This window comes from Panthera onca, chromosome B1 (genome assembly GCF_046562875.1).
Source record: "Panthera onca isolate mPanOnc1 chromosome B1, mPanOnc1 haplotype 2, whole genome shotgun sequence".
NCBI lineage: Eukaryota > Metazoa > Chordata > Mammalia > Carnivora > Felidae > Panthera > Panthera onca.
In genome coordinates this window covers 115,700,880-115,726,406 of record NC_138342.1, presented here as the reverse complement: position 1 = coordinate 115,726,406, position 25,527 = coordinate 115,700,880, and the positions used below count along the sequence as shown (strand labels likewise).

Below are 25,527 nucleotides of genomic sequence, written 5' to 3'. Positions count from 1 at the left end.
CAGACCTCAAATAAAGAAGCTGCCAGGTTCATCTTTGGGCAGTTTTAATTTTCCACCTAATAGGGGCACCTGGGTGGCTCAGTCTGTAAAGCATCCAACATCAACTCAGGTCATGATCTCATGGCTTGTGAGTTTGAGCCCTGCTTCAGGCTCTGAGCTGACAGCTCAGAGCCAGGATTCTACTTTGGATTCTGTGTCTCCCTCCTTCTCTGCCCCTCCCCTGCTCATGCTCTGTCTCTCTTAAAAATAAATAAACAATAGAAAAAATTTTAATTTTCCATACAATAAAAGCTAAAATTCTTGGTCTGATATGGAACTATATTCAAAAGGTGATATTTCCATAATCTGCATGCCAAGTCTCATGATACCACTTTAAGTGATTTGAAACTGTGCTTGGGCATTGGGAGTGGGAATCTTGTGCTGATTGTCTCTTCACCTACTCCAGAACTCGCATTATCCACTAGTTACATGTATACTGAAGGAATCAATCACTGTATGAATATTTTTTTAATCTTTAATCTTTATTCATTTTTGAGAGCGAGAGGGAGTGAAAGTGAGGAAGGGTCAGGGAGAGAGAGACACGGAATCTGAAACAGGCACCTTGGGGCTCAAACCAATGATCCAAGAGATGGTGACCTGAGCTGCAGTTGGACGCTCAACCAACTGGGCCACACAGTTGCCCCACTGCATGAATATTTAATAACACAAATTAGTTAGCATAACTCACTAATAGTGAGCATATTTAATGACATAAAATAATGAGCATAACTAATTGAGAGAATTACTCCAGAAAAGGTACTTTTACTGAAGTTCTTTTGAGGGATAAGTTTGACAATTATTTGAAAGAGATACATCTACATGGCCGTCAAATTGGAAGAATAGGCCTTAAGAAGAAACTCTTAGTCTCTGTTGTTTTGTTTTCCATTTGAAATGGTATAAGATACAGATTTATCTGGTGCAACTCTGAAAACTGTATCCATTAACTACTGTTTAGAATAAACATTCTTAATACTTCTTACCAAAATATTTGTAGGTGAGAAAAAATAATTTCCCTCTATCCTTCAAAATAGTGGGGCCCAGAGAGACAGATTAACAGGACACACACACACACACGTTTATTAACATGTATGCCTCATGCATGAATGGGAAACACCCAGTGAAAAATGAGTAAATCAAACTGAGGGTTTAGAACTCTGGTTTAGGTAGCATTTTCAACAAAAAAGCAATACATTTTTTGGAAAAATGATGTAACAAAGGAAAGCAGTCTTAGGCTTCTAAGAGCAGGGAACTGCAGGAAGATAAATATGTGCAGAGAAACTAATGGGTGATAAAAGCTAGCTAGTGAAGTTTGTGATTTAGATTCCACGGTGCCTTCTGCAGGCTGACAAGGTCCACAGTTGACTTCGGTGATTGATTAGCTTTTGTCTTTCCTGGTGGAGAGGGGAAGCAGGGCACCTTTGGAAATTTATGTCCTGCTTTTGGGCAAATACGGGAGGGCAGGTTTGCATTTGTCTTCAGCTCAAAAATAATCCTTAGGCCAAAGTCGTATATTTTGGGGTGGCATATTTTACTACACTTCTTGCTGGAACATGAATTCTAAGAAAAAAAAAGAAAAGAAAAGAAAACACTTAGCATAAGACACTCTAGTTCTGTACACGTTGTTGTAAATATCAAAACTTCCTTCTTTTTGATCACCACATAGTATTCCATTGTGTGTGTGTGTGTGTGTGTGTGTGTGTGTGTGTGTGTGTGTGTATACACCACATCTTCTCTATCCATCCATCAGTTAATGGACATTTGGGATCTAGACCGTGTGCTAGAGTGTATTATGCTATGTGAAATATGTCAGTCAGAGAAAGACAAATATCATATGATTTCAGTCATATGTGGAATTTAAGAAACACAACAGATGAACATAGGGGAAGGGAAGCAAAAATAAGAAAAACACAGAGGAAGGCAAACCATAAGAGACTCTTTTTTTAAAATTTTTTTTAACGTTTATTTATTTTTGAGACAGAGAGAGACAGAGCATGAACGGGGGAGGGTCAGAGAGAGGGAGACACAGAATCCGAAACAGGCTCCAGGCTCTGAGCTGTCAGCACACAGCCCGACGCGGGGCTCGAACTCACGGACCGCGAGATCATGACCTGAGCCGAAGTCGGCCGCCCAACCGACTGAGCCACCCAGGCGCCCCAAGAGACTCTTAAATACAGAGAACAAACAGGGTTGCTGGAGGGGAGGTGGGTGGGACGATGGGTTAAATGGGTGATGGGCATTAAGGAGGGCACTTGTTGGGATGAGCACTGGGTGTTACATGTAAGTGATGAATCACTGGGTTCTACTCCTGAAACCAATATTATACTGTATGTTAATTAATGTGAAATTAATTTAATTCATTAAAAATTATAATAAAAATTTTAAAAAGAAAAAAAACAAAACACTTAAAGTACTGTGATATTTGAAACACCATAAAGTGCCTTACCTCCTAAGATTTAAAAGCACTCCACTATTATATTCTTTTTTTTTCTATTTGAAAATTAACTACAATGTTAATGTAATAATTAGAAAAATACCATTAAAGAAATGATAAAAAATTATTCTGAGTTTGCTAATGTAAAATGAAATATTAATGAGTTCAAACCAGATTATGAACTGAAAGGATATCCAACTGAATTTTTTTTATTATTTTGTGACTTTTAATGCATAACAATTCATTCAAAGGCATTATGTATTCACATTTATAAATCATTTTTAATAAAGCAAAAGCTATTTTAGTTTTTTAATTGAACATTTACAAAGTAGACTTTGATGCTTCATGTGATATAATCCCAAATACAAAACGATTGCATGGCTTATACATATATTTGAATGCTAATTTCTTATATCTAATGTCTTTAGCTGGTTTAAAGTTTTGCAGTATCTTTTATCCTGTTAATATGTTTGGTTGATATCTTTAAAACTTCAAAGATAATATTTTGTCGATATTTGTAGAGCATCTCAAATTGTAGTATGATATTTAATGATAGATTTAGATTGATTCTTGACATATTTATGACTCCAATCAGCTTAAATTTTATCTGCTTTTCTGGGATAAAGTCATTTAGCTACAAAATATTCAAGTGGTTTGAAGATTATCAAACAGTATGTGTTCTTTTAGTTATATAGCTTAAAGTATTCCTATTTAGGGGAAAAAATCCTTGAGATGTAACAAGCCATCAAACAAAATACATAAAGTGCCTTATGTTTCATTTATTTTGTTGCATTGGTTTGTATCCTTCTTTAAGTTTTTATTGTAGCCCTTAGCATAAAAAAGTTAATATTAAGAAGGAAGAGATTAAAAATAATTTTGGATCATGATCTTCTCAGTTTCATGATTTCTGAACATCCTTTAAAATTGATATGCTGTGTTATTCTCACGATTTCCATTAAATAAGATATGTAAAGAATAGAAGTAGGTTTTTCAGGTATTTGAGAGGAATTTTTTATATAAATCACTGTGAAAACAACCTGCATTTACACAGGCAAATCATATTCTTTAAAAACTTGTAATAAATATTAAGAAAATTGTGCTCTTTTTTCATACTGAAAATTTTATCACTTTCCAAACATCAGAATTTTACATTCTGAAGGAGAGAGAGAAATGAATATCAAAGATGAGGTTGTGCATGCAAAAGTTTTGTCTGGTGGAACTTGATTCACGTTATTTGAAGTCTTTAAACTCATTGTAGACAGTGGATATAAAAAAAAAGAGCAACATGAAAAGAAAGTCACCTTTGGAAATTCAAGTTTGAGAAAGTAAAATATTTGTAATATTGTAATGTATAAAATAAATTCTTTTTATCAATCCATACACTTCTGGTGGCTTTTTTTTTTTTTCCACTAAAGAATTAGCAAGTTCATGAGTTAGGACTCTCCACATTATGCCACAGGGACATAACAAAAGCTTGCTTTTTTATTCTGCCACATGTCCATTGAAGACAGGCAAGAGGTTCTGCTCCCTCCATCCTCAATATGGGAAAGTAAGTGTGGCCAACCACATGCTGTTGTTTTCAAAGTGTCACTCCATAAGTGACACAAGCCTGTCTCGCTCACATTTCATTGCTCAAAATGAGTCACATGGACACATTCAACTTCAAATGCAATGAAAACACAGTGGCATGGCAGACTAGATGTTAAATACTTGTGAAAGAACATGCATATGCTATTGAATATGAAACTGTGGAAATATATGACAGAATAAATATCAGTGATGTAAGTGATCCATGAAAAAGCTTTAAAAAAAGTAGATAAACAGCATAGAATCTCAAACAGGTAGTTCTTCCACCATAAAGATAGCTTCAAAAAAAAAGGAAATCTTTAAAATAATAAAATTCTATCTTAAATACATGGTTTGGATTGGGCTTCTAGTTTTTGGTCACGGGCTGCACTCTATGAATACAACTGTCATGTGAAAATAGTTTCAACAAAGTTAAACACTAATATACAGCTAAGTTATCATTTAGACATGTACTCTCCTTTGCTAGAATGAGAAGGGAAATTTTGGTTTCTAGGCTTAATACTATAGGGTGTAGGCAGTGGAATCTCTTGTTTGTTAATGTAGATTATTTGAGTCAGCAAAATGAAGTCAGCAAAATACAATGAAGCCAGATGTATTTTGACTTCTAAATAGACTGTAAAATTAAGTCTGGCATGAATTATTGCAAAAACTGTCTTCTCCCACATCAATAAAGGAAACAATCTCAATGTTTTAGTGAAGTCATTCTTATGCTTTCAGTATTTTTAGCATTGATAGAAAAATGCAGTTAATTGCTTTTAAATTATTCAGTTGTTGTCTTTTTAATACTTTATTTAAGAAAATTAAGTTTAGGGTACCTAGGTGGCTCAGTTAGTTAAGCTTGACTTTCAGTTTCGGCTCAGGTCATGATTTTGCAGTTTGTGATTTCCAGCCCCACACTGAGCTCTGCACTGACAGTGGGGAGCCTGATTGGGATTCTCTCTCTCTCTCTCTCTCTCTCTCTCTCACTCTTTCTCTACCCCTCCCCTCCTCGTACTCTCTCTCCCTCTCTCCATCTCTCAAAATAAATAAATAAACTTAAAAAAAACCCAAATGTATAAACAGTCCAACATAAAGCTGTTTTCTTAGAGTTCTTGAATGAAAATTATAAAAGAATGCAGAGCTGAAGAATGTTTGAAGTTTGTTTTCAAATAAAGTCTTAAATACTTTTAGTTATCTCAAACTATCATTATGAGCATTATTTTTGTTTCCAAACATCAAATAAATAGGTTTCTCTCTTTTAAAAATATATATGGCTTAGAATACCTTCACAGGCTTGGCAGGGGTAAATTATGTTATTTTCCCAAAAAAAGTAAACTTTTCTTGGATGTCACTGTGTAGAATTCTGAGCACAGTTGTTCATGCTGGGTTTTCTAAGCTGAAAGATGTCACTGCCGGGTCTTAAACACATGGGGCGCAGTGCCAATAAGAACAACTTGCCCAGTATCTGTCAAGCCAGGCCGAGTATGGGGCAGTGCCCAGAATCCATGAAGAATACTCTGAAGGTCAGGACATCAGCTAACTGAAAAGAGTTCAGAATGAACTTTTAAAGGGTATAAAATGCCTTTATGGTTTTTAACATGCAGAACAAGAATCAGGATTTCTTGGCTATCAGAAATCAAAATGAATATCAATGGCTTGGTTAGAAGTCATACCCTTTAGGTAGTATTATGGCTCAAACATAATGCTACCCATAATTAAAGAAGTAATATAATCAATTGTTTCTTCAGAATGACTGGAAAATTCTTCCAGTATTTAAAATCTAGAAGAATATTATTATTTAAAAATGCAGAGTTAATGAATCTTAGCTTATTGAATACATGGGAGATTACTTATTTAGCATTATAATCAAAAGAGAACAGGTACACCATGATTCAGAACAAGAATTTAAGTAAGGGGAATTTAATTTCCAATCTCTAGAACGGGCAAAGACGTAGTGATCATTTTTTTTTCTTTTTTTCTCTGCAACATAAGCAAGGAATAAATGAGAGATATTTTTAAGCTGCATATTTAAAAGGAAAGTAATAGACACGATTAAAGTGTTTATTTTTGAGTAGGTTTTCTCAACTGGATACTAGCAAACAAGAAACAAGACAAGGAGGCAGCTAACATAAAAAATATATACAGGACAAAGTAAGAAAAGTCAGTAAGGAAATCTCAAATAAATATATCAACTCAAACCAACTGAAATATACCGTCATGTAACACACATTGGGATTTTCTTCTGTTTCTTAATTTTCAATTGTTTTAAGTAACAACTTCTTTATAATAGATCGAGGACTTGGAACCATTTTTTAAATGATATTTCCCCTTTAACAAATTCTCCAACTACTATTATATTTTTAATGCCTGGCTAGCATTTGATTTATCCTCTATTCCCATGGGGACCAAGTTGCAATAAAATGTTGTCCATTGGATTTGCTAACATGTTTGACCTAGAGCATAAACTACTCATATTACACAGTTGAAGGAATATACTGGATAACTATAAATACAGAATGACAAAATCAAGAGATTGTGTCCTTTGATTGAAAAAAGAACATATGTGGTTTATATATTTTCTTATTTGAATTTCTAGAAATTATTAAAAAGTACCTTTATCATGAGAGCAATGGAAGTTGTCAAAAATTAATATATAGCTGAAAAAAGTGTTAAGTGATTAGTGTTCAGATATCTTAAAAATGTTAGCAGTTGCACAACAACCTTATATATGTATTTTTTTCATTAAGAAAAAGGTATGCTCACGTCTAGAGTAGTTGTGAAACTACAACTCTATTCTTGGAGAGGTCTTTAGGTAATTTCTCTGTAAGCTTCTTGTTAATTAAAAATAGTTTCTAATAAATAAATCAGATTTTGTCATATCAGTCAGTAAACAAGATAACATCTTTATTGACTAAGTGACTTACATTTTGTAAATGTGGAGAGGAATTGGCTTCAAATTTTAGAACTAAATTTGAAAATTAAAATTTTATATTGGAAACTTTAAATAACATGACATTAAGATTTGTTCTAATAAAAGATTTCCTTTTTTTAAGATTGCACCTTTTATTTTTTTAAGTTTATTTTTTTATTTTTTTAAATTTACATCCAAATTAGTTAGCATATATTGCAACAATGATTTCAGGAGTAGATCCCTTAGTGCCCCTTACCCACTTAGCCCCCAACTCCACACAAGCCCTCCAGTAACCCTCAGTTTGTTCTCCATATTTATGAGTCTCTTCTGTTTTGTCCCTCTCCCTGTTTTTATATTATTTTTGCTTCCCTTCCCTTATGTTCATCTGTTTTGTCTCTTAAAATCCTCATATGAGTAAAGTCATATGATTTTTGTCTTTCTCTGACTGAATAATTTCACTTAGCATAATACCCTCCAGTTCATCCACGTAGTTGCAAATGACAAGTTTTCATTCTTATTAATTGCCGAGTAATAATCCGTTGTATATAGATACCACAACGTCTTTATTCATTCATCCATCGATGGACATTTGGGTTTTTTCCATACTTTGGCTATTGTTGATAGTGCTGCTATAAACATGGGGGGTGCACGTGTCCCTTCGAAACAGCACACCTGTATCCCGTGGATAAATGCCTAGTAGTGCAATTGCTGGGTCATAGGGTAGTTCTATTTTTAGTTTTTTGATGAACCTCCATACTGTTTTCCAGAGTGGCTGCACCAGCTTGCATTCCAGCAGCGATGCAAAAGAGATCCTCTTTCTCCGCATCCTCACCAACATCTCTTGTTGCCTGAGTTGTTCATGTTAGCCATTCTGACAGGTGTGAGGTGATATATCACTGTGGTTTCGATTTGTATTTCCCTGATGATGAGTGATGTGGAACATTTTTTCATGTGTTGGTTGGCCATCTGGATGTCTTCTTTGGAGAAGTGTCTATTCATGTCTTTTGCCCAATTTTTCACTGGATTATTTGTTTTTTGGGTGTTGAGTTGGATAAGTTCTTTATAGATTTTGGATACTAACCCTTATCTGCTATGTCGTTTGCAAATATCTTCTCCCATTCTGTCGGCTGCCTTTTAGTTTTTCTGATTTTTTCCTTCGCTGTGCAGAAGCTTTTTATTTTGATGAGGTCCTAGTAGTTCATTTTTGCTTTTGTTTCCCATACCTCCGGAGACCTGTTGAGTAAGAAGTTGCTGTGGCCAATAACAAAGAGGTTTTGCGGGCTGTCTCCTCGAGGATTTTGATGGTTTTCTGTCTTATATTTAGGTCTTTCATCCATTTTGAGTTTATTTTTGTGCATGGTGTAAGAAAGTGGTCTAGGTTCGTTCTTCTACATGTCGCTGTCCAGTTTCCCCAGCACCACTTGCTGAAGAGACTGTCTTTATTCCATCGGATAGTCTTTCCTGGTTTGTCAAAGATTAGTTGACGATAGGTTTGTGGGTCCATTTCTGGGTTCTCTATTCTGTTCTATTGATCTGAGTGTCTGTTCTTGTGCCAGTACCATACTGTCTTGATGATTACAGCTTTGTAATATAGCTTGAAGTCCAGGATTGTGATGCCTCCTGCTTTGATTTTCTTTCTCAAGATTGCTTTGGATATTCTGGGTCTTTTCTCATTCCGTACAAATTTTAGGATTATTTGTTCTAGCTCTGTGAAGAATGCTGGTGTTATTTTGATAGGGATTGCATTGAATATGTAGATTGCTTTGGGCAGTATTGACATTTTAACAATATTTGTTCTTCCTATCCAGGAGCATGGAATCTTTTTCCATTGTGTGTGTGTGTGTGTGTGTGTGTGTGTGTGTGTGTGTGTGTGTTCTTCAATTCCTTTCATAAGCTTTCTATAGTTTTCAGTGTATAGATTTTTCACCTCTTTGGTTAGATTTATTCCTAGGTATTTTATGGGTTTTGGCACAACTGAAAATGGGATCGATTCCTTGATTTCTTTTTGTGTCACTTCATTGTTGGTGTATAGGAATGCAACTGATTTCTGTGGATTGATTTTATATCCTGCAATATTGCTGAATTCATGAATCAATTCTAGCACTATTTTGGTCGAATTTTTTGGGTTTTCCATATAGAGTATCATGTCATCTGCGAAGAGTGAAAGTTAGACCTCCTCCTGGCCAGTTTGGAGGCCTTTTATTTCCTTGTGTTGTCTGATGGCAGAGGCTAAAACTTCCAATACTATGCTGAATAACAGTGGCAAGATTGGACATCCCTGTCTTGTTCCTGACCTTAGGGAGAAAGCTCTCAGTTTTTCCCCATTGAGGAGATATTAGCATTGGGTTGCTTATATATGGCTTTTATGATCTCAAGGTATGATAATTCTATCCCTACTTTCTTGAGGGTTTTTATCAAGAAAGGATTCTGTATTTTGTCAAATGCTTTCTCTGCATCTATTGAGAGGATCATATGGTTCTTGTCCTTTCTTTTATTCATGTGATGAATCATGTTAATTGTTTTGCAGATATTGAACCAGCCCTGCATCCCAGGTATAAATCCCACTTGGTCGTGGTGAATAATTTTTTTAATGTATTGTTGGATCCAGTTCACTAATATCTTGTTGAGGATTTTTGCATCCATGTTCATCAGGGAAATTGGTCTGTAGTTCTCCTTTTTAGTGGGGTCTCAGTCTGGTTTTGGAGTCCAGGTAATGCTGGCTTCATGGAAAGAATTTGGAATTTTTCCTTCCATTCCTATTTTTTGGAACAGCTTCAAGAGAATAGGTGTTCACTGTTAAATGTTTGGTAGAATTCCCCTGGAAAGCCATCTGGCCCTGGACTCTTGTTGTTTGGCAGGTTTTTGCTTACTAATTCGATTTCCTTACTGGTTATGGGTCCGTTCAAATTTTCCGTTTCTTCCTGTTTCAGTTTTGGTAGTGTATATGTATCTAGGAGTTTGTCCATTTCTTCTAGATTGCCCATTTTATTGGCATATAATTGCTCAAAATATTCTCTTATCATTGTTTTTATCTCTGCTGTGTTGGTTGGGATCACTCCTCTTTCATTCTTGATTTTGTTTATTTGGGTCATTTACTTTTTCTTCTTGATCAAACTGGCTGGTGGTTTATCAATTTTGTTAATTCTTTCAAAGAACCAGCTTCTGGTTTCATTGATCTGTTCTACTGTTTTTTGTTTTGTTTTGGTTTGGTTTGGTTTGGTTTCGATAGCATTAATTTCTGTTCTAATCTTTATTATTTCCTGTCTTCTTCTCGTTTTGGGTTTTATTTGCTGCTCTTTTTCCAGCTCCTTAAGGCTTATGGTGAGGTTGTGTATCTGAGGTCTTTCTTCCTTCTTTAGGAAGGCCTGGATTGCTATATACTTTCTTCTTATGACCGCCTTTGCTGCATCTCAGAGGTTTGGGGTTGTGGCATTATCATTTTTATTGGCTGCCATATACTTTTTAATTTCCTCTTTAACTTCTTGATTGGCCCATTCATTTTTTAGTAGGATGTTCTTCAGTCTCCAAGTATTTGTTACCTTTCCAAATTTTTTCTTGTGGTTGATTTCAACTTTCATTGCATTGTGGTCTGAAAATATGCATGGTATGATCTAGATTTTTTGTACTTACTTAGGGCTGATTTGTGTCCCAGTATATGGTCTATTCTGGAGAATGTTCCATGTGCACTGGAGAAGAATTTATATTCCACTGCTTTAGATGAAATGTTCTGAATATATCTGTTAAGTCCATCTGGTCCAATGTGTCATTCAAAGCCATTGTTTCTTGTTGATTTTTCTGATTAGATTATCTGTCCATTGCTGTGAGTGGGGTGTTGAAGTCTCCTAATATTATGGTATTACTATCAATGAGTTTCTTTATGTTTCTGATTAATTGATTTATATATTTGTGTACTTTCACATTGGTTCATAAATGTTTACAATTGTTAGGTCTTCTTGATGGATAGACCCCTTGATTATGATATAATGCCCTTCTGCATCTCTTGATACAGTCTTTATTGTAAAGTCTAGATTGTCTGATAAAAATATGGTCCTCTGGCTTTCTTTTGTTGACCGTTAGCATGATAGATGGTTCTCTACCCCCTTATTTTCAATCTGAAAGTGTCTTAGGTATAAAGTGGGTTTCTTATATACAGAATATAGATGGATCTTGTTTTCTTATCCATTCTGTTACCCTATGTTTTTTGATTGGAGCATTGAGTCCATTGACATTTAGAGTGAGTACTGAAAGATATGAATTTATTGCCATTATGATGCTTGTAGAATTGGAGTATCTGGTGGTGTTCTCTGGACCTTTCTAATCTTTGTTTCTTTTTGTCTTTCTTTCTTTCTTTCTTTCATTCATTTTCATCATTTCTCCCCTCAGAGAGTCCCCCTTAAAATTTCTTGCAGGGCTGGTTTAGTGGTCACAAACTCCTTTAGTTTTTCTTTGTCTGGGGAAACTTTTTTTCTCCTATTTTGAATTACAGCCTTGCTGGATAAAGAATTCTTCACTGCATATTTTTCTGATTCAGCACACTGAATATATCCTGACACTCCTTTCTGGCCTGCCAAGTTTCTGTGGATAGGTCTGCTGCAAACCTGATATGTCTTCCCTTGTAGGTTAGGGATTTTTTTTTTTTCCCTTGCTGCTTTCATGATTCTCTCCTTGCCTGAGTATTTTGTGAATTTGACTATGATATGCCTTGTTGATGATTGGTTTTTGTTGAATATACTGGGGGGTCCTCTGTGCTTTCTGGATTTTGATGTCTGTGTCTTTCCTCAGGGTAGGAAAGTTTTCTGCTATGATTTGCTCACATAACCCTTCTACCCCCCTTTCTCTCTCTTCCTCTTCTGGGACCCCTATGATTCTGGTGTTGTTCCTTTCTAATGAGTCACTGATTTCTCTAATTATTAAATCATATTCTTTTGCCTTCATCTCCCTCTCTTTTTTTCTTATTCATTATTCTCCATAAGTTTGTCCTCTATATTTTGTTGATTCTCTGTTCTGCCTCATCCATCCTTGCTGCTGCGGCACCCATCCATGATTGCAGCTCAGTTATAGCATTTTTTATTTCATCCTGACTAGTTTTTACTTCTTTTATCTCAACAGAAAAGGATTCTACTCTATTTTCGACTCCAGCTAGTATTCTTATTATCGTGATTCTAAATTCTGGTTCAGACATCTTGCTTATATCTCTGTTGGTTAAATCCTTGGCTGTTGTTTCTTCGTGCTCTTTCTTTTGGGGTGAATTCCTTCGTTTCATCATTTTGAGGGAAGAAAAAGAATTAATGAGGTAGAAAGATTAAAAAAATAAAATTAAAAAATATTAAAATTAAAAAATTAAACAAACACACACACACACACACACACACACACACACACACAATTGAATAAATGATGCTAGATCCTAGGTGTGTTTTGTTCTGGGTATTGAAAGTGGTTTGATAGATTAGAGAAAAAAAATGGGAAAGAAAAGGAAATCATTTGAAAAAATGAATACACTGAAGTAGAATAAAATGAAATGATGGGAGTAAAATAGAATTTGAAAAAATGTACATGAAAGTAAATAATGTAGTAGAAAAAATTAAATAAAAATATTTTTAATAGAAATTGAAAGTAAAAATGAAATCTTTCTCTTTCTGTATTCAAGAAAAAGAAAAGGAATGAAAAAGAGAAAACAGGGAAAAAAAAGGAAATCATTTGAAAATTTGAAAAAGTGAATACACTGAAGTAGACTGTAATAAAATGATGGACGTAAAATAGAATTTGAAGAAAATTACAAAAAATTAAAAAAATAGTAAAAAAATTAAGAAAAATATTTTTAATAAAAATTTAAAATAAAAAGGAATTTTTTCTTTCGGTATTCAAAAAAAGAAAAGGAGTGAAAAAGAGAAAAAAGGGAAAGAATGAAAATTGAATAGATGGACCGGCTAACAGATTTAAATAGGACTGAAATTACTTCATTTTCCCCTAGAAGTCAGACTATGACGCAATCTATAGTCCACAAACTAATCAAAGGGTGAGACTTGTGTTCTTGAAGAGCGAGGTTGGCCCAGTTGGGTGGGACTCAGTGTAATGTCTCTGTTCTCCACTAGATGGCACTGATAGCCTACTGGGGTGAAGTGTTGCGCTTGTAGGTGCGTATGCACATCAGTGGGAGCTGTGAAAATGGCATCACCCAGCTACCCAGTCTCTAGTATCCAAACTCTGTTCTCCCCCATCAGCAATCACGCTGTCCTGTCCTCTGTCTTCAGCTTTCATCTACTCCCCACTTTTTCACTGTGACCAAGCCCCAGTACCTCTCTCCCAAGTTTTGTCTCAGATGCGGCTGTTTTCCCTGGCCCCTTACTTCTGAAGGACTGTGGCTTTGATCTGCTCTGCCCCTCTGTGGAAGGGTCTCCCTGAGCAATGGCCAAATGTTGGCTGCACCCTGGAATGCTTGCTGGACCCTGCTGCTGCCGGTGCCCCAAGACTGCGGCCAAGTGCCAGCCCACCCCAGAAAAAGTTCATGAGATAATGTAGCAGCAGCGTTTCAGGGATTATGGAAAATCACAACACACATCTGGCACCAGGCATCACCTTTAACGACTCTGTTCCAGCACCAGCAAATGTGCCCATTCTCTGGGGTCTGCTGGGACCAGGTGGCTTCAACAGTCCCTACCAAATATCCTTCCAGCAGTGGAACCACTTTTCCCCGTGAAGCCCAAGAACCTCCTGGACCCCACTCTGCTCCTGGGATTCGCCTTTCCCACCAGAGCACCGCCAGGTATCAAGCTGTGGAGTTGCAGCCTTTACGCTCCCCTTGTTTACAGTCTTAATGGAATATAAACCCTCTCCTTTCTCCTTTCTCCTTTCTCCCTTTTTAGTTCAGTCCCTGTGGCTGTTACCATTGTTCCACTTTCTCTCCAGCTGCTTTTGGGGAGGGGTGCTTTTCCCGTATTCTCCCTGCCCCCACCGTATCCATCCTCTCTCTGTCCGCAAAAATGGCTACCTGCCTGCTGTGGCTTCTCGCTCCCCAAGTTCACCTCTCTGCACTGTGTGCCTCCTGAATTCTGTGATTCAGGTTGTGCAGATTGCTGTGTTAATCCTCCAATCAGTTTTCCAGGTATACAAGATGGTTTAGTGTTGGTCTGGCTGTATTTCATGGATGCAAGACACACAAAAAACCTCCATGCTGTTCCACCATCTTGGCTCCTCCTGTTCTACTAAAAGATTTTTATGGGAGAGAAATGTGCCTGGATCAAACATTACTGCATTAGGCTTTTTTTTTTCCTAAACATATTTAAATGACTTTAAAATCACATTTGTTCATGTCTTCTGGTCATTATTTTCAATGTTAAAAAGAACAATTTCTACATTTAGAATTTCCCCAGAACAAGATTAATAAACTAAAAAGACAGCACCACTTTGTAACATTCAAAGTAGCCTAGTAGTAATAATAGAAATTTACTAATTTCTAGGTTAAATTAGTTTAAGTTTTTAAAAATGCTTACAGTAATTATCCTAATTAATCTGACCATGTTTTCTTTTGGTGAATTTATAAGATTTTAAAACTCCATTTAACCCTAAAGAAAAGCCTTTTTTCTTAAAGCTCTTATTTCTTTTCAATTATACTTCCAATTATGTTAATAAATCAGACTTAGCTTCATAAATTAATACAGCTAAAGAAAATTTTCAGTAATGCATTGACATATTCTCAGTAATTTTAAATAAAAGTAACGTACTATTTAAGGATGATAGATTGAGCTTTGATGATGTAATGAATATACATATATATTAAAAAGAATCACACAAAAGCTTTTTTTTTGTTCTTCTATGGTTACATGTCAATATCAAAATGTTAGTCTGCATTTTTCTAACTACTTTTATTAGAAGTATCAAAATATTTGTGAGGGGTGACATAATCTAATTTCAGTCAGTTGAATGATGAAACTACTTACATGCTTTACATCTTCAGTAAAAAATTTTTTAAAAAAGTCAAAATTGGAAGAAATTGAAACAGGAACACTGCAAACTATAAAATATTCATTTCAGGTTTTACTCATCAAACTACTCATTGTGTATGCTTTTCATGATTTTTCAAAGTATTTGAATTTTTTTAAATTATTTTTAAGCAAAATTTGCATTTATGAACACTTTCAAAATGTACTAAAACAATCAGCTTCCCCTCTCCTGCACAAATAGGTAATCACTGTATTATTCTGGGTATGCGGGAGGCTATCTGTAACATATCACTTAATTTCTCCCTTTTGAATGGTATTCTCTTTGCAGCTCTCTGGTCAAGGAGAATATCTGATTTTACACCATCAGTGTAACAAGAAATTTCCCCATCTCTATTTTTGCTGTTGACTGATGTACGATCACCGTAAATCAACTTGCTGCCTCTAATTGCAGATTGCTCTGTAGTAAAATAAGGAAGTCTGACTAAATCATCTTTAAGATCTATTCAGGAACTCATATTATATATAATCTCCATCCTCTGAAATGAAAACATGTCAGTTTCCATGCTCTTAGTGTCTCACCTTTCTTCCTCTTCATTTAGTTTTATTTATTTTGTTTTCAGTGTCTAGGTCTCTAGTGGAATAGGATATATGGGTATTATATTTTGAATGTGGAAGCCTAGTTTTGGGGCTTTGTCAACCCATATGGTATTATAGTAAATATCTTCTTGTATCCCTATTTTTAGCTAATGTCTAAGATACCATTTGTCAAGTAGTATAAATATGTGGTTTGAAAAATCAAATAGTGCTGTAAATTTATAATAATACGAGCCTTGTCCTATCCTTTTCTTACCTTCCTGGTGTATACCTTCAACTCTTAAGTTGTGTCTTTTGGAATTTAACTCCTAAGTTAATTAATTAACTAATTAAGTAAATATTAACTGAAAAATAGTCATGTATTTATCTTTTCATCTTGGAAAATATCTACCAAATTCCTATTCTCAAAGATAAAAGAGTTTTACTTTCTTACTATTGACCCTTTTTTTTTTCCTATTGAAACATGATTCATGCTAAATTTCAAGTGAGAGGAAGTAATTGTTAACAAAATGTGTGTAATTAAACGAAACTACAAGTCATGTTAAGGCTCCGTCAGTGTCCAGAATAGTGTAAAACTGGAATATGGTGTGCACTAACAACTTAACTGTAGTATGAAGTTTAAAGGACAAAGGCATTAAAATAGCTATAGGTTTAATATGAATATAAAACTGATGATGTTCTGATACCGTTAACAGCAGTCATTTGGCAAGATAAAATATCACCAAATAAGAACAGTAAAAGCCTACTTTAAGGGAATAAAAGACATGTGTAGTATTCTATGTAGCGGAATGAAAATAACAAGGAACATGGATGTAAGAAGTAGAGCACCATGACCATCATCGTAAGCCTGTTCTGAAAAATAGATATGAATTACAGGGGGAGATAGGAGATCGCTGTGCATTTAAGAGATAAGTTCACTGCTAAAGATAAGGTGAGTGCTGGGACGCGTGGGTGGCTCAGTCGGTTAAGTGGTCACCTTCAGCTCAGGTCATGAACTCTCATGGTTCATGAGTTCAAGCCCCGCGTTGGGCTCTGTGCTGACAGCATGGAGCCTGGAGCCTGCTTCCGATTCTGTGTCTCCCTCTTTCTCTGCCCCTTCCCCATTCGCACTCTGTCTCTCTCTGCCTTTCAAAAAAAAAAATGAATAAATGCTAAAAAAAAGATAAGGTGAGTGCTGACTTCTGTCTTATGATCATTTATATCAGAAAAAAATGGTTATTTATAAATATTCCTTTACAAGCTCTAAAATCTGCTTTCATGCTGTTTTTTTAATGCCTACATAAGGTAGGTATGATTTTATTTTTAACACCACCCTGCAGTCTCAGAAAGTATTTATATGAAAACAATCACTACATGTTTGAGACAAATGCTCTTGAAAAGATGAAGTGTTTGGATTAATCAACTCCTTATTCCCTTTAATATTTGTATGGTTACTTTCATTAATTAGGCTGTTTCAAAATATCCCTTCTTTTTTCTTGGTGTAAAGAAATGATAACTATTGACTGAAAGTTTCATGGGAATAGGTCTGCCTGAAACGGTACGCGTATTACCCACAGTCCTTTCTGCAGTGAGCACATGTGGGGCTATTGTTCCCATTTGTGGCCACTGCAGTGTGGCCTCTGAGACGTTGCCTCTTAAATGTGTGGCTTTAATGAATTTTAAATTTAATCTTAGTAGAAAAAATCATACACAAAATAGAAAACAGAGTTCCAAGTAAGATCAACTTTGGTTTGAAAATTAGCTTATAAGTCAAGTTAAAAAATACGTGCAAATCTGATTTCCCTTTTAAATTTTTTTTAACGTTTATTTATTTTTGAGACAGGGAGAGACAGAGCATGAACTGGGGAGGGTCAGAGAGAGGGAGACACAGAATCTGAAACAGGCTCCAGGCTCTGAGATGTCAGCACAGAGCCCGACACGGGGCTCGAACTCACAGACCGCGAGATCATGACCTGAGCCGAAGTCGGCCACTTAACCTACTGAGCCACCCAGGCACCCCTGATTTCCTTTCTAAATAATAAGTATGTATACATAGCTGTCTAATGGTTAGCATGGAATATGTTCATATGAAAGCAATCACATATATTTAAACATGAGAAGTCTTTGTTTTAGCATTTGTTGCATAAAAGAACGCCATGTTTGAGATAATATGCTTTTTGCCCAAAGTGCCTATTTTCTGACTTAGGGTTTTTCTAATTTAGGTTTTTCTCACTTAGGATTTGCATGTGAGTGTGTTGGAAAAGAAAATACAATAGTACACAGAGTGTGTGCATATGATTAATGCACTTTACTTTCATCCTTTAGTGTGTTTATTAATTCCAACCCTCTGTTATGAACACCTGTTACATACGGTTTGTCTTTGGTTAAAGCACTCTGTATATGTGTTGAAGACACAGAGATGATCAAATCTTCATCAAAACACTCAGAGGCTGACGTAGAGACTGACACTTATATGTGCTAATGAGGGAAACACAAGTGAAACAACACTTAACCTCAGGGATTGAGGTGCTGATTACAAATGAGTATACAAATGTCATGAAATCACAACAAAGGAGCAGCAGCTCCCTCGGCACCATCTGTGACTGCTTCTGTCTCTGGTTCTTCGATTCATGGAAAAGCTGCAGTCGTCTATTCACTCCTAACCACTCTTCAGCTGGCCCATTTCTTTCTGTTGCTTAACAGCAGTTCATATTTATATCAGTTAAAGGATAAAATAGAAGTCTGGACTTGAGGCACCTGGGCGGCTCTGTTGGTTACCCATCTGACTTTGGCTCAGGTCATGATCTCACGTTTTGTGAGTTCTAGCCCTGAATTGGTCTCTCTGCTGTCATCGCAGGGCCTACTTCAGATTCTCTCTCTTCCCCTCTCTGCCCCTCTCCCACTAGTGTTATCTCTCTCTCTCTCTCTCTCTCAAAAATAAATAAACTTAAAAAAAAGAAACATCAGTATGATTGATGGAAATAAAGCCCGTTTTTTAAATACATATATATGTTTGAACTCAAAGGCTCAAGGTATTTATGTATAGGAAATACTTAGTCTATCCCAATTTGGCCTGTTAAATTCATCACAGCAGACTTGTGCATGTACTAATTTTTTTTAAAGGATAGATAAAAATAAAAGCAAACTATGCAGGATTCTTGAAATACTTCTTATCTTTCTATTAAAATGCAAGATTAAAAAGCTACTCTTAATAGAGATTTTTATTCAAGAATACTTATGTTGTCAGATTTAAAATTACATTATTTTCTACAATTACTACTAATCATAAATATAAAGTTTTTTGGGGTAAAAATCACATATGCAGAGTTTATATTAATGTCCTAAAATTGTTAAATATAGGTCTATGTTTTGAATAAGGTGTTTAAATATGTTTTTTAGCTAAGTAAAAGAGGTTTTGAATCTTTAAAACACACTTTAAATGTGCATGATTTAGGAATAAGGTTGGAGTTTGGAGCTTAGAAAATAAAAATCTATGAGAAATCATGAGGTCAGTTAATTTAATTAAACTTAATTAATTTTCTGAAAACCCAAAATAAGTATTATAAACATGCTGAAGAAAGTGAATTAGAAGAGGATTAATAACAGGACTTTTAACAGTTGACATTTTCTTCTCATCTTTATTGCATGAAGTGACAAGGATTATGCTTTTGTCTCTGGCTTACATAGCTGGATGGGCAGTACTACCTTTTACTTAGATGTATAACTGGAGAGGGGCAAATTTGGGGGTATGAAATCATGAGTTCAGTTTGGTCAAGCAGAGCGTGAAGTGTTTTGAAGTTCTCAAGAAAGATGTAAAGCACACTGTTGTGGACAGTGGTCTGAATCTGAGAAGAGACATTTCCTATCTTTTTGATGAAGAATCTTCTGCATCAGCTTAGCACTCACATATATCTCCTTTAACCATACTTAATCCCCAGTGACGATAACAAAGCCATACTTCTGCCTAGCAGAAGACAACTATTCAGTGTACAAACAAAAATGCACAAACCCTCCCCCAGTGGAGGATACAAAGTCCTTGGGTGATGTTACTCTTTTTGATATCCTGAAACTTAAATATTACCATGTAAAGTTCATAGGCTGTAAATATTATGATATAAAGTCAACATATCTTATATATCATGTAGGCAGAATTATGACCTTGTTATTATCTTTATTTAGGGATTAAATATAGCTTAAGGAGATGTGTATGGGTACCAAGTTGACAAAAGGGGAGGCTTGTGATAGTGAATTTTGTGAGTCAACTCGGTTAGGGTGTGGTACCCACATATTTAGTCAAATATTTTTCTAGATGTTCTATGAAGGTGTTTTTTTAGATGAGATTAGCATTCAAATCAATAGACTTTGAGTAAAGAATATTACCCACTGTAATGTGGATAAACTTCATCCAATTACTCGAAGACCTTAAGAGAAAAAGTTAACTTCCTCCAAGGAAGAGAGAATTCTGTCTGCAAACTATCTTTGGACTTGAGCTACATTGTAAACTTTTCCCTAGGGTTCCAGCCTGCCAGTGTACCCTGAGGATTTTGGACTTACTAGCCTCCATAATTCTGTGAGCCAATTCCTTAAGATAAATACTGCTCCTCTCCTCTCTGTTTTATATTTTGTATTTCTGTGTGTGGGTATGCATGTGTGTGTGTGTGTGTGTGTGTGTGTGTGTGTGTGTACTTCTGTATATATACATACACATTCTATTTCCTATTCTTTTTCTCTAGGGAACCCTAATCCATCCTTTTCTCATTGATTTGCAACCCCACTTCCTCTATAGATCCTGTGGCATATGTGCTTGGAGGAGTATGAACTTTGAGTTCTATTTCATCTAGCCTAGTTTTAACTACTATGGCTTGATAATAGCCTTTTTTTTTTTTTCAAAAGTGCCCTCACTATTTTTGACTTTTACAGTCCTATTCGGATTATGGTATCAGCTTCTCAAGTTATGCTAAAATTCCTGGGGAGATTTTCATTAGAATGCCAATGGATTTTTTTTACTTGGAGAGGAAACTGTCCCATTTCTTCCATCTGTTAGCTTCTTCTTATTGCAGGTCTCCCCAATGTGGTTTGTAAGCATTGACTATGCCTTCATCCTCAGGGTAGTTTTCATGAGGGACCCAAGTGTCTTGGGCTTGGGAAATATCTATAAAGGAAGGTTTTATGTTTTCCCCAGTATGGGACCTATAGTGCTCTCAGTTTTCAAAATCATAGGTTTGCATACTAATTTCTCAACTTATTCAACAAATATCACAGCGGCTTGAATTTAATACCCATATCTGTCTAAGGTTCCTGGCTTCTCAGGGGTCTTAAAATAGGGATACCTGGGTGGCTCAGTTGGTTGAGCGTCCGACTTCAGCTCAGGTCATGATCTCCAGGTTTGTGAGTTTGAGCCCTGCATCGGGCTCTGTGCTGACAGCTCGGAGCCTGGAGCCTGCTTCAGATTCTGTTTCCTTCTCTCTCTGTCCCTCCCCTGTTCACACTCTGTCTCTCAAAAATAAATAAGCATAAAAAAACTAAAGGGCCTTAAGTAAATAAGTAGGCAAATAAGTAAATGGTCTTTCTTATTTTAACCTAGCCCCATAAAGAAGTGCAAGATTCCTGTAGTTTCCTAAACCAGTGACCAGATTTATTTCAGATTCCTTTTAACATATTCTCTCTGACGTCTGATTTTTTTGTAGGTAGCTCAGCTTCAAATTCCTTTTTATTTGGCTTCTGATTCTTAGAATCCCTGGTCTATGTATATACCAAAAACATAGCTTCCTGCCATTACCTGGTTCTGACAGTCTCCAAATACATCCAGCATACTAGATTTCCTTATTTTTTCTTTGATTTCACTGATCATAATTACTAACGATATACTTACCTTTTCAGTTTTGATTTTCCAAAATCAAGTTGGTTATTGGATTAATTATCAATTCCAAGGCTTTTGGAGCAGTAACTTGGCAGTGAAATGATCACGTGGACTACATAAAATGTCTGCACTCTAGTGAGGGAATATTATGCTATATCGTTGACCTGCATTTTTTTCATTCATGAAACAAATAATGAAATAACAACAGTTATGAGCATTGTTTTAGATACCATTTGTGGTACCTTCCAACTATTTATAATACAAACTTAACAAACAGGAAGCATTATAATATTTTACTTAATTCAACTATATATGCATGCAAGAGGGGAAGAGAACAGAAAAAATTAAAAATAATAAAGAGTACAGGTAATTTTGCTGACGTTTCAATCATGGTGCTCATTCCCAAAATGTAGTTGAGATGACAGACATGAATCAAGTAAGCTCTTCTAAAGTAAACACACAGACATTCACACGCGCACACACACACACACACACACACACACACACACACACACAGAAAATGGCAACTAAAAGCAAATCACACGTGTTTTTTTTTTCTCATACTTAGCTGAGAATACTGATTTCTTACAATGCCAGAAAAAAAGAACAAAAAGAAAAGAGAAAAAAAGAAAACAACAGAGAAACTGTTGCGTCAGCACATGTCTATGGGAAGTTCAGATATATTTTAAACATGTCTGATATTCCCTTTATGTTATTCCACTTCGAACAGGTTATTCCATTTTCAAAAACCCAAAACTGAGGCCCTACATCTTTACCTATAAGCATTAATTCTTTCTGAAAATTTGAATAGTTCATTCTATTTGATAAGTTCATTCTAAATAAACACTGAGATGATTAGATTAGATACATACAAAATTTGGACTATTGTGTCAACTGTGCTTTATTTTCTTTTTGTGTGTGTTATTTAAATCAGTTTTCTCTCCATAAATTACTAAGAAGAGGATTCTATGAATCCAAGGATTTCTTTCTTCCCCTCTCCCTCTCTCTTGTTCTCTTTGACTTTTTCTCTCACTTCATTTTGAATATCAGATAGTATCAAATACAGGTATATCTATATCTCTTTTTTTATGTATGTTGGCACTTTATTCAGTTTATAGTTTTTTGTTTTTTTTTTTTACTTTTAAGTTTCTAACTTGATGAGTTTATTTATTTCTTTATTTATTCATTTCTTTATTTGTACATTTATTTATTTTTGAGAGACAGAGAAAGACACAGCACTAGTTGGAGAGGGATAGAGAGAGAGGGAGACACAGAATCTGAGGCTGGCTTCAGGCTCTGAGCCATCAGCTCAGAGCCTGACGTGAGGCTTGAACTCATGAACTGTGAAATCGTGACCTGAGCCGAAGCAGAAGCTTAACTGACTGAGCCACCCAGGCACCCCTCTAACTAGATGAGTTTAAATCTTACATCTTTTTTTTTTTTCTTTAAACAAATAGCCATGTAAAACTACTGAATACAAATTCATCTATATTATAAAGTTTGGAAATTTTGTGATTTTATGATTTTTATTTTGCTAATAGTTAATAAAATTCATTTCTTATTTTAATCACAAATTGTGTTTAAAACAATATTTTCTCTTGGTTTGGTTGTTGTCGTTGTTATTTCTTTATTTTTAATAATGATATCTTTTTATATTTTTATCAAGTACTTTGCTTCTTTTTCAATCTCAACTTGAGAAAATAACTGTCTCGTGTCTCTATGCCACCTTTTTAAAAACTAGCTTGTGAAGTGATCCATAAACTTATAAAATAATAAGATACATTCTCTCTTTGTAATGCTCAATTTTCAATATGTAGTAATAAAATCAGTCATATAATACCTTCTTATCAACTTTTCTATGTTCCTAACAGTAGATTCATAGATCTAAGGTGGTTGTTAAAGATGGAAATTACTGATCCCTCTTATATTCCTACTAAATTAAAATCCATAAATGCTAGTATGCTGTTTGTTCAGCTATTTTGTTTTTTGAATTCCACATAAGTAAAATATATAGAACACATCTTTCTCTGTCTAACTTATTTTACTTATTATAGTACCCTGTAGGTCCATCCAAATTGTCACAAATGGCCAGATTTGATTCTTTTTGGTGGCCAAGGAACATTCCATTATATTGGAATGTGTGTGTGTGTGTGTGTGTGTGTGTGTGTGTGTGTGTATTCTCTATATATACCACATTTTCTCTATATATACCACATCTATTGGTGGACACTTAGGTTGTTTCCATATCTTGGGTATTATAATTAATGCTGAAATCAATGTAACAGTGCATATTATCTTTTCAAATTACTGTTTTCATTTTCCTTGGATAAATACCTCTAAGTAGAATTACTGGATCATATGGTAGTTCTATTTTTAACTTCTTGAGGAACTTCCACACTATTTTCCATAGTGACTGTACCATTTTGCATTCCCATCAACAGTGCATGAGGGCTTTCTTTTTTCTGTATTCTCACCAACACTTTGTATTTCCTGTCTTTTTGATGATAGCTATTCTGACAGGTATGAGGTGATGGTAGTTCTCATTTTCCTGATCATTAGTGATTTTGAGCACCTTCTCATGCATCTGTTGGCCATCTGTACATCTTCTTTGGATACATATCTATTCAGGTTCTCTGCCAATTTTAATTTCATTGTTTTTTTTTTTTTTGAGAGTTTTGTTTTTTTTTTTTTTTTTTGGCTGAGTTCTGTGAGATTTTCTCTCTATTTTGGATATTATCCCCTTATTCGATATATCATTTGCAACTATCTTCTGTCATTCAGTGGGTTGACTTTTCATTTTGTTGGTCTTTTCCTTCACTGTAGAAAGCTTTTTAGTTTGAGGTAGTCCCATTTGCTTATTTTTTTGCTTTTGTTGCCCTTGTCTGAGGTTCTGAGGTGACAGATTAAAATATATATATATATATATATATATATATATATATATATAGTTAAAACCAAAGTCCAAGAATTTACCACCTACGTGCCTATGTTTTCTTCTAGCTTTAGGGTTCTTACACTTATGTCTGATTTCCTTTTGAGTTTGTTTTTGTACATGCTGTAAGAAAGTGGTCCAGTTTCATTCTTTTATATGTAGTTGTTCAATTTCACAACACCGTTTATTGAAGAGATTGAAGAGACTGCCTTTTTCCCCATTGTATATTCTTGCCTCCTTTGTCAAAGATTAATTAGGGGCGCCTGGGTGGCTCAGTCGGCTAAGCGTCCGACTTCAGCTCAGGTAATGATCTCGCAGTCCATGAGTTCGAGCCCCGCGTCGGGCTCTCTGCTGACCGCTCAGAGCCTGGAGCCTGTTTCAGAGTCTGTGTCTCCCTCTCTCTCTGACCCTCCCCCGTTCATGCTTTGTCTCTGTCTCAAAAATAAATAAACGTTAAAAAAATTTAAAAAAAAAGATTAATTCACCATATAAGTGCAGGTTTGTTTCTGGACTCTATTCTGTTCCATCAACTATGTGTCTACTTTTATGCTAGTACCATACTGTTTTGATTACTGTAGCTTTGTAGTATAGTTTGAAATCAGGACATGTGATACCTAGAGCTTTGTTATTCTTTCTCAAGATTGCTTTGGCTATTTGGGGTCTTTTGTGGTTCCATATAAATTTTAGGATTATTTGCCTTACTTTTGTGAAAAATGTCATCGGCATTTTGAAAAGGATTGCATTGAATTTGTGGATTGCTCTGGGTAGTATGAGCATGCAGCAATATTCATTTTTCCAATCCATGAGTATGGTATATGTTTCCATATAATTTGTGTTATCTTCTGTTCCATTCATCAATAATTTCAGAATACATGTCTTTTACCTCCTTGATTAAATTTAGTCCTAGACTAAAATTTTAGACAAAATTTAGTATTTATGATGCAATGGAATTGTTTACCTAATTTCTTTTTCTCATAGTTCATTATTGGCATATAAAATGATTATATTAGCATATAAAAACAGGATTTTGCATATAAATCTTATATCTTACAAATATACTGAACTCATTTACTGAAAATTCTGGTTCTTTATATCTCTTTTATATTTTACAATCAATCAATCAATCTGTTATTTAAACCCTAATAATTAAACAAGACCAAGGCAGTAGTAGACACAGTAGATGTATTTTATTCAGTTTCCACAATAATCCTATTGTGGTATTGTTATTAAGAATTAGGGTGCTGAAGGGGCGCCTGAGTGTCTCAGTTGGTT

The 25,527-nt window shown here is 35.2% G+C and overlaps 1 long non-coding RNA gene across 1 annotated transcript in view; it reads right to left on the bottom strand.

Annotated features, from left to right (window-relative positions):
- Positions 1 to 603: 603 nt before the first annotated feature.
- Positions 604 to 25,527, bottom strand: part of LOC132693258 (uncharacterized) — a 49,243-nt gene continuing 24,319 nt past the window's right edge. Inside the window, exons 3-4 of the long non-coding RNA XR_013554887.2 lie at positions 13,973 to 14,152; positions 604 to 1,596 (exon numbers count right to left, since the gene is read on the bottom strand). This is a non-coding gene — a long non-coding RNA (uncharacterized LOC132693258). The remainder of the gene's footprint in view (positions 1,597 to 13,972; positions 14,153 to 25,527) is intronic.